Source organism: Sinohyriopsis cumingii, chromosome 14 (assembly GCF_028554795.1).
Source record: "Sinohyriopsis cumingii isolate HCF-2022 chromosome 14, ASM2855479v2, whole genome shotgun sequence".
NCBI lineage: Eukaryota > Metazoa > Mollusca > Bivalvia > Unionida > Unionidae > Sinohyriopsis > Sinohyriopsis cumingii.
Window position 1 is genome coordinate 98,734,448 of NC_142974.1, and position 19,520 is coordinate 98,753,967.

Consider the following 19,520-nt stretch of genomic DNA (forward strand, 5'->3'; position numbering starts at 1 on the left):
AGGAGAGACAACATAATACAAAAACGAACAATGTTCTCAAAATATACACAAAATTAACGAAACATTCTGGAATTCTACATGTTGGAATCACTAGAGGCAACTTACAAGAAGAGGTATAAGAATACAAATATGTGCAGGAATAATGGACGAGTGTCTTGTGTCTATCACATAACAAACCAGGCAGTATGCTTTGACCTAAGTTCTGAACAGAGGATGAGACAAAGTTTGGTGAGAGATAGACGCCAGAAATCATATACATGTAAAATAATTGTGTGTCGGGATAATTGACAAGAACATGAACAAGAACAAGATCAACAATATTAATACTACTACAACTATTACTACTACTACTACTACTACTACTACTACTACTACTACGAATAATAATTATAATTATAATGATAATAATAAAGACATTAAATGAACAAAATGTAAAGATGTAAATACTTCGGTTGATATTTTCTTAAAGATTGCATCTTGTGCACCTACCTAACATCAACTCAACCATTCTGTACACAAGCCCATACGAAAAATATTATGCAGATTGACATTTTTACACCTACCTAATATGAACTCAACCATTGTGTACACAAGCCCATACGAAATGCTATGCAGATTGACATTTTTACACCTACCTAACATGAACTCAACCCTTGTGTACACAAGCCCATACGAAATATTATGCAGATTGACATTTTTACACCTACCTAACATGAACTCAAAATCGTGTACACAAGCCCATACGAAATGCTATGCAGATTGACATTTTTACACCTACCTAACATGAACTCAACCATTGTGTACACAAGCCCATACGAAATGCTATGCAGATTGACATTTTTACACCTACCTAACATGAACTCAACCATTCTGTACACAAGCCCATACGAAATGCTATGCAGACTGGTATCTTTACACTTACCTAATAGGGTATGGGTTCAAGCACTGTAACTTTAGATCCATGAGTCATGCAGAAACATGTAATCATTATTACGATAAAACAAAAGACATGCGTCCTGCAAAATGATTCGTAAGTACTTAGAGACTTTGTAATACCTTGTATGTCTGTTGATTACAAATCAATTCAAAGCTTATGTCCAAGTTTATGGCTTTCAGAATTCCATACCTTTTGGGAAAACACGATTGTCAGGTTGACATAGGAAACAAAGAAAATAAAACTTTTCACCTTTGTTGAAAACAAGGTTCTCCTCTTGGCTGGCCAAAATCTTGTACTTCCCTGGAAAAAGAGCCTTCCAAATAAATTTGAAATAAAAAGGACAGTCACAGTTTTCATTGACTGAACTTGCAATGGTCCAATTTCGAAATATTTAATTGAGAAACTTTTATTATTGAACCAAACTTTATAAGCATCTGTAAAATGTGACCAAATTAGTTCGAAAGTTATTTATTTGTAATTATCTTGATGTACCTGGATTGAGTTAATGTGCTGTTTTTCCACAATTGCTGCAACGGGATGTATCTCTCTTATTTCGCCTCAGATAAAGTGTTTACAGAGACATATTTCTCTAAGGCTTTGAAATCCCATTGCAAACTCTGCAATATTTGACTACTGTATAAATACCTATAAGAGATTTCAGTACCGATTAAATAATATTTTTGCTCAAATCGTCTTGGCATATCTGAAACCTTCTTAGATCTATGCTTCAGCACATGAGGGGATTAGTTAAACACGAGTACAGTGTATTTTACAAGTTTTGTTGAAATTATCTGATTGAGATTTTCACATATACAGACATGAACATTAAGTGTATATCCTATCAAAACACTATAACTTTCAATGTGTATATAAATCAAACTCTAGAACAGGTTTCGTTGAAGAGAGCTTCCCACCCACCTTTTTATCCCGCCAGTGGCGATAAATGACCCGACACCCACAAAGGCGGCTCATCTCTTTCTCTATAAGGTATAACGGTACCAATTGCGCAAGTCCAGGTGGGCGGAGCTTAAGGTGTATGGAACATTGTATTCAGAATTAAAGAACAAAACTAGCTGTGATTGGTCCATTATGTAAGACTTGTACTTTCTGTTTGGCTTAAAAAAAAGTTGAGCCTCTTGGCAACATGTGAGTTTGTGTTAATTTCTATCTAGATCATATTTTGTATTTTTTATGATTTTTTTAAAATATGGTACACATGACTGAAAATGTGCTTGTTGTGACTAGATAACTCTTACCCCTGTCTAGTTCCAGTAGAGTTATCTCTCTTAAATGCAATGGAGTACCTGGTTATGTCATTGTCAAATTGACAATCTAGCATTGTTCTATATGACAGCGTGTGACATGCATGCCCAAGTAGGACAGAAAGTATATTTATTTCACAAAACATTAGCATTGAGGTATATGGAAAAACAATTGGTACCGTGATACCTAAAGGAAAGAATAGCCTCACAGTGTTTCCATAGAAACGCATACATGTGGGCGGCATTTATGAACTATACTAGTTTGATGTAGGAAAACAAATGTATGCTGAACACTTTTGGTCAAATATTGAAAGTTCTTTAAGAATAAAATGTATGAAATCTTTAGAAAATAGCACAAGATGGCTTTGGATGGGGACTTTTGATAACTATAGCTATGATAGATATAGACTTGTGTTACCTGATGCCTTTATGTATGTGCTGTTACCTCCTAGATTGGAATGCATGCAACAAAATAAGTTATGTAAACATAATATAGTTGATTTTGGCCAAATATTGGCTATTGTACCTGCAAAAGATGAAAAATCATGTGTACAAAAACAACTATCTTGTTCTTGTAAGGCATGCCATAAACCAGGATAGAGAACATTCTAAGTACACTTGTAGATAGATCACTTGTACCATGTGGGATGTTCTGGCATGAGTAATTTTTAGGTAATTTATTAAGGATTTGGTATTCCTTCCCATTTTGATTTGAATTGTCCTGCTCTAATTGTCCCTTTTTTTTTTTACACTCTCCTGCTTTGAAATTGTTCATGTAGTTAGTTCAGTTCTCTTGCATTCCCTTTTGTTGAAGTAGCAGTGAATACCAACAAACAAGAACAGTTTCCTTAAGTCAGCATTTCCCATTGGCACTTGTATAAGCCCAATTATAATCTACTATTGACTTTCAATTAATCCTATTTCTTTCTGTCAAGCTGCTCCTGTGGAATTTCCATGTTTGGTCCAACATTACAGAATGATAACCATTTTAGTCACACAGTGCATATTCATTCCATTCAAATCCACACTGTTCTTGAAACTTTGCATCCCATCGCAAGAATCCAAATTGGCATGAGATGATATCTGCATGGTTATGGAAGGCTGCACTCTACATGCCGGCATTGTAGAAAATATGAACTATGTGATATGAAAGAGCTGCGTCATCTTAGAAATTAAAATTACATGACTCTTGAGGTCTCCACTAAACATAGGAGTCTAAATGTTAGGTTCTCACTTTGTCAGTAATGTATTTTGAGATAATTTAATTGCAATGAAGTTAATACAGGTTGTTGATGAACTCATCTATATTACATGGATAATGTATTCAAGGTTACCACACCTTATGTATATCATTCAGTTATCTCCCTTACACCAGTCATAACATTTCAAGGAAATAAAATCTCACATTTTCAGTGACTGATTATGAAAATAAAGAGAAGATTTGTGAAGTATTATATTAGCCCTCAATCTTGATGCAAATGTAAGTAGAAGCAATTTGATAATTTCTCACAGTAAAGTTTACAAGTTTAAAAACTGATAAGGTATGTTCTGCTTGGCTCTGAGATAAGTTTCTCTCTATCTTATGCCAATTATTATTAAATTCTTATGTAGAAGAAATATACTTTATATGTATCTATATTATCTAAATTATTCACCCTTTTATATTAGATGGAAATGAACACAACTTCACTTGAAATTTGGGTCCTGTAAGGGATGTTATAGCACAGTTGCCTTTGGGCTGTCCTTGGACCTGTTGGGCCCTGCCCCATATATTTGTCCAAGGTAAGGTCATCAAACTTTCACTTCTCATTTTTCGCATTGCTGATTTTGCCACCTTTAATTCCTTTATCATAAGCTACCTCTCCCTTTTAGATAAACACTTTCCTCCTGTTTTTAACTCCATTTGATGTGCTATACTTAGTGTTTATATTTGGCATTTTTCTGTATTTTATTCCCCTAATTTCATCTCCCAATCCAAACATAACCACTTAGAAGCTGCGATTTACTATATTTGGTGACTGACTGGCTTATTGAAACAATTTTATTCACATTACAAAGGAGGAAAGCTTACTATTTGTGTTACAAAGAGGATGGGTAGGTGGACCTTTGTGTGAGGACTGGTGGTTAGTGACCTCTTGTATCTGTAGATAGTGTAAAGTGGTCAAAGCTTATACTTTATAATAAGATTGGGTCATGTCCACCTGTCTCTGATGTTAAGTTCTGCACCTACCAAACAAATATAAATTCCTTTCTTTTAGGTGAATTGTACATTTTGAAGTAGGACAGGTGCATACTATTTGGTACATTGACCTTTGACCTAGTTATTACATAATATGATATAATGTGATTTATCCCATATCACCTATGTGAAGTTCAATAATTGCTGATATGAATAAGATACAACTCATAGTTGAAAGAATTCATTTTATTTCAAAAGATGATTTTGATGGTGAAGCAAAAGTATGAAAACAATAGTTCAAACAGCTCAATGACATTTCTATACACATTCATATAAGACATAGGTTAGTACCTCATCAAATTGTTTTTCACAAGTGAGACTAAGTATATTTGTTACTTATACAGTCCCGAACTATTTCACAGATTATTGGAAAAATTAAGGTTTGCTATAGGTATAACGGTACCAATTGCGCAAGTCCAGGTGGGCGGAGCTTAAGGTGTATGGAACATTGTATTCAGAATTAAAGAACAAAACTAGCTGTGATTGGTGCATTATGTAAGACTTGTACTTTCTGTTTGGCTTAAAAAAAAGTTGAGCCTCTTGGCAACATGTGAGTTTGTGTTAATTTCTATCTAGATCATATTTTGTATTTTTTATGATTTTTTTAAAATATGGTACACATGACTGAAAATGTGCTTGTTGTGACTAGATAACTCTTACCCCTGTCTAGTTCCAGTAGAGTTATCTCTCTTAAATGCAATGGAGTACCTGGTTATGTCATTGTCAAATTGACAATCTAGCATTGTTCTATATGACAGCGTGTGACATGCATGCCCAAGTAGGACAGAAAGTATATTTATTTCACAAAACATTAGCATTGAGGTATATGGAAAAACAATTGGTACCGTGATACCATAAGGTCAAATCGTTTCTTGAACGAATCGTTCAGCTTCTGTAGTGCTTGAACCTGTTTTCCATTTAAATTGGTATGCATCTGGTTCCTCTTCATCATTAAATGCAGAAGTTAAGCTCAGCAGTTTCTAGAGCAAAACAAAGGTGGCTGACAAGAGCTTAATGTTTAAAAATCAATAACTTACAGAATAAAAATCATCCAGAGTGACAAAATTACCCGAGATTACCAACATGACTCATTCTGACGCCATACAATGAAAGAGGCAAGATCGAACACGCACACTTGGCGAACTTGATGTTAAGGATTTCATTTAATTTATAATAATAATACACTAATACTATAAATTACATATAGATATAAAATATAGATGTAAAAGATGAAAAAATAATTTAAGAATTTAACTAATTTATATATAAAATATAAATTATTTATAATTCGAATGTTCATAATTAGACCATCGTGGGTCATTCAGCAAAAAAGGGTTATTTTAATTTTAAAAAATGAAGCAGTCTTAAAATATGAGTAAATGTTTAGATCAGAAAGGAGATTAATTGAAACAAAAGACGTTTTTATTAACGACCTATATAAGGAATAATATCGAAAAATCAGTTATTGAATAGACGGATGAGGCTTAATTAAAAAGTCATGAAATATATCAAAGTCACACAAGACCTTTTTCCCCATGTATTTCTTTTTCCTGGATAAGATTAACCATGCATAAGCATCCCAACGCTTTTTCTGACAATCTAATCACTCATGAGTCCCAATGTTATTGCATAGGATGAAATGGAGGGGGGAATCCCAATGTTATTATATAGGACTAAATGGGGTAAGAGGAGAATCCCAAGCAGACTATACAAAAATTTCGGGGTGCCATTGACACTTCCTACTCTATCAAAGATAATTAATATTTGTAACTTTAGTATTAAAATCAATTTAGGAAACATAGGTATGTATTACAAGATGTTGGTAGATGATGAGTGTACATAAAATTTAAATGAGAGAGCAAGGTCCACAACGGAACTTTCCATGGTGCAGTTCATTTCAGGTTACGAAGATATTAGCATGAGTTACTTGAGCACATGATAACATTTGTATTGGAGTAGGATATCACCTTTCTGATACCTTTATTCTTAAGGATATATTCACGATTATTTTCAACATTATGCTTGATGTATTCTGCTTTATGCATTGGCATTAAGTATAACAAAGCTTCGCAACTTTTTTCGCAAACTTATGCCGCATGATAAAGGTAAATAAATATCCATTCCGTGTAGTGTCTAATAACCTGCCATTATATTAATTCCGGACGTGCAGTACAGGAATGTGGAGTGGTTTGATATTACAGGGGCTCAGACTAATCTACGATAGAACATGAATGCATATATTAGTAGCTGAGGATTATTGTCTAATACATACTTACAAACAGTTTATCCTGCTGCAATGAGAAAGACACACTTAAATGTTGTACTTTCAAGTTTCACATTCAAATTTTAATTCAGTTATAAAATTCGGCAATTTAAATTACGTTGTAAAGGTGTCACGTATCTTTAAATGCTATTGGATAGAAAACTGGAAGAAACTGTTAAACAGTTTTCGGATCGCAAGGTCGAATTTGTGTAAAAGGTATCTAAAAGAGACTCAATGAGTTTGAATATTAATGTCTCATACAGTTTTCAAGAAATGTGCACTTCTAAGTTATGGTATATAGGCTGGTCCTGGAAAAAGGCTAGAACTTCTTTTCTTAGCTCCAGGATCCAGTTTAGGCACTTCTTTTCTATAATAAAACACTGTTTTTCAATGCAACTGTACAGATAAATTGAACTTTGCAAATAGATAAAGCTGCTCTGCCTATAAACCTAACAATTTTGATGCCATCAACCATAATATGCATGTTCGAGTGGTTGCTTTTTTGTTGCTGACTACTTACGAGCTTGGCTGATTGATTGGTTGAACGGATGCATAGATCGATCAATGAACCAATTTTTGTACGCATTTATGTATTAGCATATCTGTATATATATATATATATATATATATATATATATATATATATATATATATATATATATATATATATATATATATATATATATATATGTGTGTGTGTGTGTGTGTGTGTGTGTGTGTATAAATATATATATATATATATATATATATATATATATATATATATATATATATATATATATATATATATATATATATATATATATATATATATATGAGTGCATGCCATCTAATGCTAAAAGACTAAAGCGCTGAGGAACTGCAACAAAATATAATCCAACATATATATGAGCAATCGCCATTTAAATATACCTCATACGATGTGCTTAACGGGCAAATTAAACAGCGTGCTTTAATGAAATACCTCATACAACGCTCTTTTTTGACACATACCTCATAGAAAGCTCTTCACTGACATATTGCACAGCGTGCTTAATGACTTATGCCTCATACAATGCGACTTATTAACAAGTACTTCATACAATGCGCTTTACGGACTGATACCTTATCCATCAGACTTTATTGACTTCTAACTCATATAACTCACTTTATTAACTGCAATGTAAATCGTTTAGGGTGCGTAAAACAAAGAAAACATAGTTTCATATATTCGAACTTATTTCCGGATGAGCACAAAGATTAAGAGAGAGAGAGAGAGAGAGAGAGTGTTCAGATGTGCGTGTCGGATTGCCCTATCATAGAAAAACCCCAAGCTCACAGCCTTGAAGGAAATAAGGCATCATAACTAGCTTTAATTTTATCCTGTTATGATAGAATCATAAAGTTATGTGTGTTTGTGTGTTTGTGTGTGTGTGTGTGTGTGTGTTTGTGTGTGACGTAATCGTATAACTCTGGTTATTTATTAAGAACACGTACTCGGATTTCGTTTTTTGTGTACAACAATACCCGAGGGTGATTTATGTATATTCTATAAAGATTTCGATATAGTGAGTTCGGTTCATCCTACACCGCACGTGCGAAGTGCTTTCGATGGGATGTACTGATTACCTCCAGCGCATAGACATGTATTGCGGCATCGCATGTTTATAATTGTCTCACCGTAAGACACACTCTTTACATTACGAAACGTCTTGTCAGTGAGCGGACTACTTTAAAGACTTGCACATCTTCAGCTGTAGAGGTATATGAGTTATGTATTAATTACTTGTGTGTAAGTTATAACTCTTGCACTACCACGAATTATTTTTTAGAAACGTTTAGTACCGTATGATTCTTGCGGCACGGTGAGGTTAACTTCTTAAGTTGTGTAGTTTGTAATTATTGTGCCGATAATGTAATCTATGAGCTTAACGTATATAACGTCATTACGTTTAATCGTACATGAGTGTGTCATGCATAGTACACGGTGTTAGATATATTTTCAGCTGACCAGAGTGACCAGAGTAAACTGAGTTGTCGGAGTCGTCGGACTTACCAGAGTGACCAGAATGATCGGAGTGGTCTGAATGGTGGGACTGACCAGAGTGATCAAAGTGTTCAGTGTAATCATACTTATCGGAGTGATCGGAGTCGTCGTGGTACGGGCTGTAGAGTTAACCATTGGAAGTGACCGTATCAGCTTGGAAGCTGAACCATAGCAGCCGTAGAACTGAGTAAAGTGTTGCTGGTCGAGTAGCAGGTGATCGGGCGTTGCTGACCAAGAATGGTGGGTGCTGATTGCTTGATTGACCAACCTGGAATATTGTCTGATTGATTGACCAGTGTGACTGGTAGCCAAGTGTGTTGGTGACGGAGTGTGTAAATCCATATATGTAATCTTTCAGCCGCGGGCTAATCTTTGGGGTTTGTAATACTCAGTGTGTTTTTGGGACTGAAAATATATTTTGTACATCATTCCCTTTGTTTTCATCATTTTCACTTTTTGAGTGCAAACAATTTTGCTATATGAGTAAAGTACCAGTTTTTACTACTTGAGTAAAACACATCATTCCTTTGTTGTGAAATCACTGTGAATCATATCCTCTTGTGCTTGTACCATGTACAGTCATTTATTTGTATTTTTAGTATTTAGTTCGTGCGGATTATGTTAACTGATTTAATATTTGGATATTATAAGCACGTATTAATTATAATTCTTTTCTCATTCATCATTAAACATTGTATTTGTATCACAGTCAAAAGTTTTATATATATATATATATATATATATATATATATATATATATATATATATATATATATATATATATATATGATATACAGATAATACTATCATACAGGTTAAAGAGTTTAAATTCGTACTCTACGGTGATTCGAACCCAGGTCCGCGTGTGAACGGCACCCATCTCCTTGCTTGCACGCACGAGGTCATATTCCCTCACAACTAAGCATACATCCCCCAAAAAATGATGTTACTCAGTCGGTGTTATATGCACTCTTGTAAGGCAGACACACTGGCAAGACGACCCAGTAAATAATTATCGTGTATCTACACAGTAATTCCAGATTCCTATGAAAGATCTATAGGAGAATGCTTGATAATATTAGGCAGACAAAATATTTTAATACCAAAAATATTCTTCAGGTTAGAGACATGAGGGAATATGGGCTCATGTGTACAGGCAAGGCGATGAACGTCGTTTACCAGCGGACCTGCGTTAGGATCTCCGTTGAGTACGAATTAAAAATTCTCTAACCTGTATGATATTATTAGTCGTATTAAAATGGTAATTCTCATTACCATTATCAAACATTCTTCTATAGAATCCAGGTTGAGCACTTTCCGTTATGTCTGGTGTATATATATATATATATATATATATATATATATATATATATATATATATATATATATATATATATATATTACACGCAAGTTTTCTCATGCCAAGTAAATCAAACTTGGGCGTTAGCGTGGCTCGATATTCCGTGTATTCTCTATATTCAAGGTGCTCACGGCAATAGCCGTTGTCATGCAAATTGTTTATAAATGCAAAAATACTAAGACCATTGTTCTTAAATGAAATAAGAACCACATAGTACAAAATTATATGGTGTTTGTTGGTTCCACATTTTGTATAATCCTTCACTAGGCCATTCTGCGTCTAATAGCTTTTGGTTGAAAATAATTTACCGCTGACATATTTTTCAAGCTATCTTTGTATGTCAAACGTTTTGAGAAACACGGCTAAAAACTTCATTAAGCTTTAGAAATAAATTTACAAACAAATATTATCGGTTTCAAAACTCAATCCTGCAATTGACATTTTATGTTTAGTTTCATATTTTACAACCTTCTGGGGAGGGGAATAATTTAACAAATAAATTTCATAAAGCTGAAGAAACAGGAGGACATTTTGACTGATTATAGGCTCGCATACATTTTTGCTTGAAGTACAAAATTTATATTCAAGTTATGAAAATATGTTATTTTTGCAAGGACAACGTTTTGCATAACTTGCCATCAAATAAGTCACAGTTTTATGGCAACACACATGTCTATTTCTTTCATGTATTGCTGTTAAATGTGTTATTTCTGTTGTTTGGATGTTTGGGCTCTTCCCGGAAATATAACAGACCAACCATTCATTTATAACATTTTTTATTCGTAAATTATGAAACATATGAAAGAGATTCCAAATTTGTCGTATATGTTTAGATTTCAGAGTTGATATTCATTTTGATATGATCGACAAGACAAGCGGGTAAACTCGTATATATATATATATATATATATATATATATATATATATATATATATATATATATATATATATATATATATATATATATATATATATATATAATCGTTGCTTCTCGTAATGTCTAGACATTAACTCAGTCTTTAAAACCAGAATATAGTGTAGAAGAGATGTGCTTTGTTCATTTGAGATTTTTTCTGCAACTGCCTTCGTACAGAACACGTTTACCTATATGTAAATAATAGTGACTGTGTTTAGGTCAAAATTTTTATACTGCTATAGGTTATATGAACAGACATTAAGAATGTAAGACTGCTTAGGATCTATAAATTTCTACGTAGGTGTTTACAATTATTAGTAATAATATTAATTGTAAAACCTGAACTTATTTAGAGGTTCAGGTTGTTTCCCGATATATGGCTTGATAAGGTAGATTCTCTGAAAAATTACTTTAGGACAGGTAGGTTCTTTGAGGATGTGGAATATTTGCAAATTGTCGCTTGGAATAGTAGCAAAATGCATTCTCATCTCTTACACTTGACAATAAATCTCTTGGTTTGGACAATTAATTCGTTCCTTTTTCTTATAGCATGTGTGTACTAAGTATAAAAAACTATTTAGGTTGTATTTAGATAGTATTTGTGAGAAAAACATTTGTTTGGATTGTTCGTTGGAACTACAAGTGCTCAATGGACTAAATTTATATTATGTTAGTCTGGTGAATAATACAAAGGAGCCATGGAATTATGCCACATTTTAACGGTTGGTGGACCAATACATTCCAATATACTTTAATATAGCTCTTTTGTATTATTCTGGATTTGCATCATAATACTGTAAGAGCCTCCTACATATTCAATTGATAAGGTTGCTAATTAAAATTTTTGTTTCAGTTCTACAACACTCATTGGTTTCGCTTCTTTATGTTATATATAATTGCTGTTTCTATCAGAGACCTAGAAGGCATGAACTCCAATAGAGGACAGCTTACATGGCCACAACTCAACTTTGTCAGGCAGCTGTCCACTTTACGGCTGTCTCCTGTTTCAAAAAATCCTGTAAGACGAAATTGTTTAGAGCGGGCTCTGCACAATGAAACCAATCATTGATTGTATATTAAGAAGTACATACACCAATAACTTCAAGCGATCTGTGTCAGGAAGATGTCCATATTACTGATGGTTAACTGACCAAACTAAAAATACCTTACAGTCGGATCTGCCAAACCAGGGTATTTAGTGAATCTTTGTTGAGAAATACATACACAAAAATAATAAAACCAGTAAGATATCGTGTTAATTACACGTAATATAGTATGACGAAAAAGAGTGGACTTAGCATAAACATAGGATATTTTTATTAAATTAGACAATTACAAAATATATTGACAATTTTGTATGAACAGAACTATATCGTCCTCAAAAACTCTGTTCTGGGCAGCAAGGAATACTAGAGTAAAGTGAGTAGGGTTGGGTAGGCTGATTTTGCAGGTCATCTTGATTCTGTTGGTGTGATATCTACGCAGGTTACTCACGTACACGTTCATTATAATAGATTTTTTTTACTTTCATCCCTAACATACGAGACAAGATAAAATGTTGAAAGGTTACATAAGAAAATAATTAAAGAGAAGTCGTCCAAAGCTAGTTCACTACACTGTATATAATAAATTATACAAGATGTCAAGAATAGAAGATTTAAGTGGGTATGAATTTGTTAGCTCATTTTTTGCACCATCGCCATCGACATCTGATCCAGAGCCTGCGATCAGGGTTACTGGCGTCATCTTTGTGCAGTCTGTGGAAAAAGAAAAACTTTATTCATTGAAGTTCTGAAGGCTAATTATTTTCTCTAAGATCTATCTATCTATCTATCTATCTATCTATCTATCTATCTATCTATCTATCTATCTCTCTGTGTGCATGCCTGTAGGCTATTATATCATATATCGTGTATGTCTGTCTTTGGAGTTATTGTTCTTTATGTCAGGCTTTATTATTTCTATATTGGTGTTTCTCTCCCTACGTTTTTCTCCTTCTGTTTATAAATCAGTTAGTCTATCAAAACATGAATGTACATTCTTACTATTAGACTCACCTACAACCTATCTTCAATGCTCAAGACCGCCCATCTATCTATCTTGCCAGCCAATCACCTACCTTGTAGCTATTTTCCTCTCTCTGTTGTATTTATTGCTGGTATAGAAGTCATTGCATAATCAATATGACCTCAAAGTACATTGAGCGAATTATGATCAAAATGTTTCTGTTCAGAGACCCTGAAACATGCACAATTTCAACCATTGATTTTCTGCTGTTTCTTATAGATCCGTAAAATATAAATATGGAAGAGTTTACAGAAAAAGTACAGTATTTGCAGAGATTTACTCATTAAGGTCAACTTTTCCATCCTCGATGTCCTTTAATAGAGATTCCAACACAGCAACATCCTCGGTCGAGTAACTTCTCTGTTTTCCAAGATCTGTGGATAAAGCAAAATTATTGGTGCCCGCACGCATTATAATAATTAATATAGAGATTAATTTCAAAAGGATGATTAAAATGTGAACACTAAATATGGGCCTCGATTTGTCAGTTCCAAACAAAGTCCGTTTCTTGTGCAAGTGAGCTAATTATGTACAGGAGTATGACAGCTTTACATAATTTTCATTTGATTTCAAAGATAAAAATGATATTGTATTGATATAAGGTTCGAGTTCTTCTAAACTTCAATATGGTTTGATAATGTTGTCTAAAACGTAATTATACGTCATATTCATTATGTCTTATTCAATTCCACGAATGTGTCAGCTTATACATAATCGGCTGACATAGACTAATTTGAAATACCGCATCATTATAAACGGACTATAAATAGCAGGTATGTTATTATTCAGAAAACAAATGTGCCAGAAAGATTAGTTTCCAAAAAATGTTTAATGAAGAGAGGATTATGTCTGGAAAGTAACTGAGGCATTCGGTGCATGATAATAGTGATGAACCTTTTTATACCCATTGTATCTGACTTGAAAATTCCGTAACACATTTTAGAGGAAACAAAATAACATCGATGAGGTTAGAAATGAATATCTTTCGATCATCATGATTGTGCATGTGAAAAGAATGAGTCAGCTCTTTCTGTGACTTAGGTTCTTTTTTACATTTGGGCAAACTATCATGTCTCTAATTTTCTGTGTGTTTGTCTCTCCACACAACCCTTAACATTTAGCCCACCAGGATTTCCGTTAAAGCAATAATTGCACGAGAGCGACTATATTCCGGCAAAAAATCGCCATGCCACTATAACTATGTGATAGATAGCGTGATGCGTTGTCCCATCTTCATTTATAATGCCCAATAGTTTCCACAATGTTTTGCGCCAAAATGTGCAATAATCAGTGGATTTTGTTTTCGAATATCGGTCTTTAAGTTTATTCAAAGATCTGGTGTTGCAATATGTTTTAGAAATACTTTTGAATTTATAATTCACAGACAAAGATGTGACAATCAAGGGAGATTTATTATTTTAGATATTACAATTAACGGCAACAGAATAACCCTCGTGAATTTGTATGGTTATAATGATGATAATCCTAAAACGTTAAAGGAGGAGATCTTATTTTTTGATAACTCATCTTTTATAACGTGCGAAGACTGGAACACTGTTCAAGACTTAGATTTGGATACTTATAACATTTTATATGACAAACACCAGCACTCTAGGGCAGCGATTCAAGACCTGAAAAACAAATTGGAATTAATTGATCCCTGGCGAAATTCCAATCAAAACTTAAAGATGTATACCTGGAGGCAAAAACCTCCCTTGAAACAAAGTAGATTAGATTACTTCCTTGTATCGGATGTCATTCATATGAATACAGCTGATGCCTGTATCTTACCAGGGTATAAGACTGATCAATCAGGAATTGTTTTGAGTGTGGCGTTTTCAACGTGTCTAAGGGGAAAAAGATATTGGAAATTTAATGCCTAACTGGTGAGGAACATTGAGTATACTGATTTTGTCAAAAGTGTATAACTGACACTGTAAATGAATATTGTGTAGGGGGAAATAAAGATGATTCTCTCCATGTTTCTCTTTCCTGTAATGATCAAATGTTCTTTGAAATTTTGAAAATGAAAATAAGGTCTGAAACTATATGTTATTCTATTGGGAAAACAAAAAATAGGGGGAAAAAATAAAGAAAATTGAGCAGGGAGTAATAGAAATTCGGGGTGGGGTGGGGGCGCTGTCGAATAACATAGATTGGGAAACTCTGAAACATTTAGAGAAAATAAAAGCAGAATTAGAGGAATCTAGGAAAATATACATAGAAGGTGTTATATTAAGATCCAAAGCTAGATCGTATGCATTTGGGAAAAAAGCACAAAGTACTTTTTAAATCTTGAAAAAGGAACTATGTCAATAAGACAATAAAGGAAATTATTTTAGATGATTGGACAAATATATCTGATCAAACAGATATTTTAGAAGCTCAAAACGAGTTTTATATGGAACTGTAAAATAGCAGAATTGCTCAGCCTGATGATGAGGCTACTTAAGAAAGTCCTAATAGATTTCTTAATCACAATATTAAACTTAGTCAAGAGGAAAGAGAATCATGCTAGGGCCTGCTTATAATCAATGAACTCGGAATGTCTCTAAAACGGATGGAAAATGGAAAAAGTCCTGGCTCGGATGGATTCACTGTAGAATTAAAATATTTCTTTGGAACTCTCTTGGGTGATTTATATGTAGATCAATAAAATATGGATATACTGTAGTAAAACTTTCAGATTTTCAGACTCAAGGAGTCATCACATGTCTACCAAAGGAAGAAAAAGACAGAAGATATTTTAAAAACTGGAGACCTGTATCACTTTTAAATATTGACTATAAGATTACTTCTGGAGCCATTGCAGCTAGGATTAAAAAGGTTCTCCCATCAATAATTAGTGATAGCCAAAAAGTATATAAGAAGGGTAGATTCATTGGAGAAAATGCCAGGCTATTATCCGATATCATGGACGAACTTGAGAATGAAAACAAATATGGTTTATTACTGTTAATAGACTTTGAAAAAGCCTTTAACTCAATCAAATGGATCTTTGTGGAAGAAACTTTACAATCTTTTGATTTTGGTGATTCCGTTTGTAAGTGGTTTAAACTGTTTTGTAATGACTTTAAAAGTTGTGTTATCAATGATGGGCATATGTATTTTTTTAGACTTGAAAGAGGATGTCGTCAAGGAGGTCCCCTTGCCCCTTATTTGTTTATCATTGGGGATGAGATTGTCGCTATAATTTTAAAGCAAAATGTGGATGTATGGGGACTTAATCTTTGACGAGAGTGAATATAAATTGGGTCAGTATGCCGATGACGCTTTTATTCTTCTTGATGTATCTCAACTTTCTTTTGAAGCAACTATGAATATCTTGCAAGGTTTTTTCTTTTACCTGGATTTAAATGTAACATAACAAAAACAAAAGCTATTTGGATTAGAAACAGGAATTTTCTAATGAAAGAATATGTTCCGAAATGGGCCTACTTTGGTTTTCTTCTAAATTTACACACCTTGGCACAGAATTGTCTCTAGATTGATAATAAATGGTGGAAATTAAGTATATAAAGACACTAACAAAGGCAAAACGAATACTGGCAAGCTGGAGTCAAAGACATCTGTCAATAGTTGGTAAAGTCATCGTTGTAAAAGCTTTTGTTCTGCCCATATTTATATATTGTTTGTTCTTCCCATATTTATACATCTTTTTTCAGGACTTCCAATCCCATCAGCAACAGTTGAAGCAGAACTAAATCGCACATTATTTAAGTTTGTATGGGGTGGAAAAGTAGAGAGAATAAAACTTGATATATTAGTTTCCCCAGAAAACGAGGGAGGACTAAATATAATACACATATTTTCATTCATTAGGTATATTAAGATAAGATGGGTTAAAAGATTGCTGGAAAAGGAAAATGGAACGTGTCAGAACTTAGCCAATAAAACTATACTCCGAAATAAAAAGGATATTTGGATTTTAGGGAGAAGGAAATTAGAAGAATTTAGTAAGTTCATTAAAACGGTTTTTGGAGAGATGTAATTTTGGCAGTATCTAATTGGAAAGAGGAACCGCAAAGTCCTAACGAGTATCTATCCAAGAGTATTTAAAATTTTGTCTCTCCCAAAAATGTCCTATCAATACAAAATCCTGGACAGAAGCCGGTTTTGAAATTCTGAATGATCTAGTAGATGATCACGGTAATTTAAGACCTTTTGAAATAATACAACAAAAAAACTAGAAGCGATGATTTCTTGAAATACTTGGATGCAAGTATTTAATAAAAATATAAGTAGCAAGGAATGGTTTGAGATTTATAGCCGGGCGAAATGCTGTACCAAGGATACCAAGTTGATCTCTTTTAACTTTAAATTAATCCATAGAATAATCGCCACTAATGATTTTCTGAAACGAATTAACATATAAGATGACAATAAATGTATTTTCTGAAAGAGTGAAAATGAAAGTATTGAGCATCTCCTTTATGATTGAAGTTTTTGCACCTTTTTACCCAAATATTGTACATTTGTCCAAAAAAGAAATATCCTTAGGAAGTGAACAACTGTACAGTTTGTGTAATTTCCTGCTTATTTTGGCAAAATATTATATTTATACTTGCAGATTCAATATGAAAAATTCTTCTATTTTTGCTTTTAAGCAAATAGTTGCAATGCACATTGAAAAATACACTTCTAAGATAAATAAAAAAGAGGACCAATTTCTTCAAAAATGGACCTCAATAATGAAAGTGTAACTTGTCTTTGACTTGATGGTAAACAGAAACAAAATACTGTAATATCACAAAGTCCATGTTACCTAGATTGTGTGCCATATGCATTTTTGCATGTGTGTGTGTGTGTGTGTGTGTGTGTGTGTGTGTGTGTTTGCTTTTTCTGTAGATAATATTGATTATCTCTAGATTATCTGATAACCAGAAATGTTTGATTGTAAGGTGACCATGGGATGGTTCCCCGAGCCAGTGGTTAACGTATCACGGGGTTAATAAAAACAAAAGTTTATTCAAATATATCTCCATCTAATCAAATAACTGTTTTCTCTACAAGCACGACATTTAAGCGCATTATTATGTAACTTTTACACCGAGGTTTGGCAATGATTTTACATTCATACATACATAAGGGACTTTATCCTGCAAACGTTGATCATAATTAGGCCTAGATACGTTATTGATACTTGAATTGATTGTACTCTCTCATATTTAACTTAGGTGACCCATATCAAAGATCCATAGTCTTAAAATTTTACATGTTTAGTCCATCATCTTTATTTGCATTCATTAACGTGATATTGGTCTCATGTAAGTCATACTGAATCTATAACCTTTCGTTTCCTTCATTATAACCTAGTGACCATCAATCTTCAAGAAATCTTCGTGCCTCTAGTACTGCGATGCAACATATCATGATGCGCCTTGTCCAAAGCATTTAAATACCTTAATGTGTTCTCAATGATTTGCGCAACAATGCACACTAATCACTGGGTTTTTTATTGGTATATCTGTCTTTATGTTCCATTAAGGACATCTCCATCTAATCAAACAACTATAATCTCAACGAGAATGAATTCTCAGTTCACGGGCATCGTTCTGTAGTATTTACACCACTGTTTGGAAATGATTTTACTGATGTTCGTCATATTGAAAAATGACCCAATATGAAAAAGACACAGAGTACGCGTTAAGAAAATATTATATTGTAAGTCAAAGAACACAATACGTCTCGGTTTTGTTTGGACATATTTGAGTTTATTTATAGCTAAGGTTGACCGATATATTATGTAGACGAAGCGGTCAACCACACAATATTACCGGAAGGCGCAAGGTGGGAGACTGCATTGAATATAGTTTGAATACGAAATAATTCGAATGCACTTCATACTTCCAATGAATAAGTTTAAAGAAAATAACTCGGAGAGAAAGAGATAGATACACATTAACTGTTACATCTTCTGTATACTCATATACGTAGAGACAACAAATTCTGGAACAGAGAAGAAATGAAAAAGTAAAGAAAAGAAAGATAGAATGAGCAACAGAAAGAAAGAAATAAAGAAAATAGAATGGCAAAACAAAACAAATACATACCTTCAGAAAATGCCACAGCACACAGAACCAGAAGAAGCAGCAACAAGGTGAGATTTCTCATTTTTGGAAAAAGACGCTCTACCAGTTCGCAGCTTGTAGTCGCAATGTTGAGTGGATCAAACCTTCACTATTTATACATGTTCTCAGGTGAAGTAGGTATCAGTTGTCACAGCGGACCAATAGGAGAATATTTTATTGATATTGCAATCAAAACACATACCCAAAGCACTTGAACGGAATCATGGCTGACGAGATGTATGCTCGGGAAAAAATTTATTCGGATTCAAAGTACTTTATATGTAATTTGTAACGTCACGCACCTGGTAATGTTGCGCTCGATAACACTATTTTAGACTAGCTACTGTTAAATTATCAAGGCTCTTCAAACGAACTGATT

The 19,520-nt window shown here is 33.5% G+C and overlaps 1 long non-coding RNA gene across 1 annotated transcript; it reads right to left on the bottom strand.

Moving 5' to 3' along the window:
• Positions 1 to 12,303: 12,303 nt before the first annotated feature.
• On the bottom strand, positions 12,304 to 19,268 carry LOC149784470 (uncharacterized). Its single transcript, XR_016413876.1, has 3 exons — positions 19,124 to 19,268; positions 13,351 to 13,444; positions 12,304 to 12,760 (listed from the first exon to the last, which is right to left on the bottom strand). It is a non-coding gene; the product is annotated as an uncharacterized LOC149784470 (long non-coding RNA).
• Between the last annotated feature and the right edge of the window lie 252 nt (positions 19,269 to 19,520).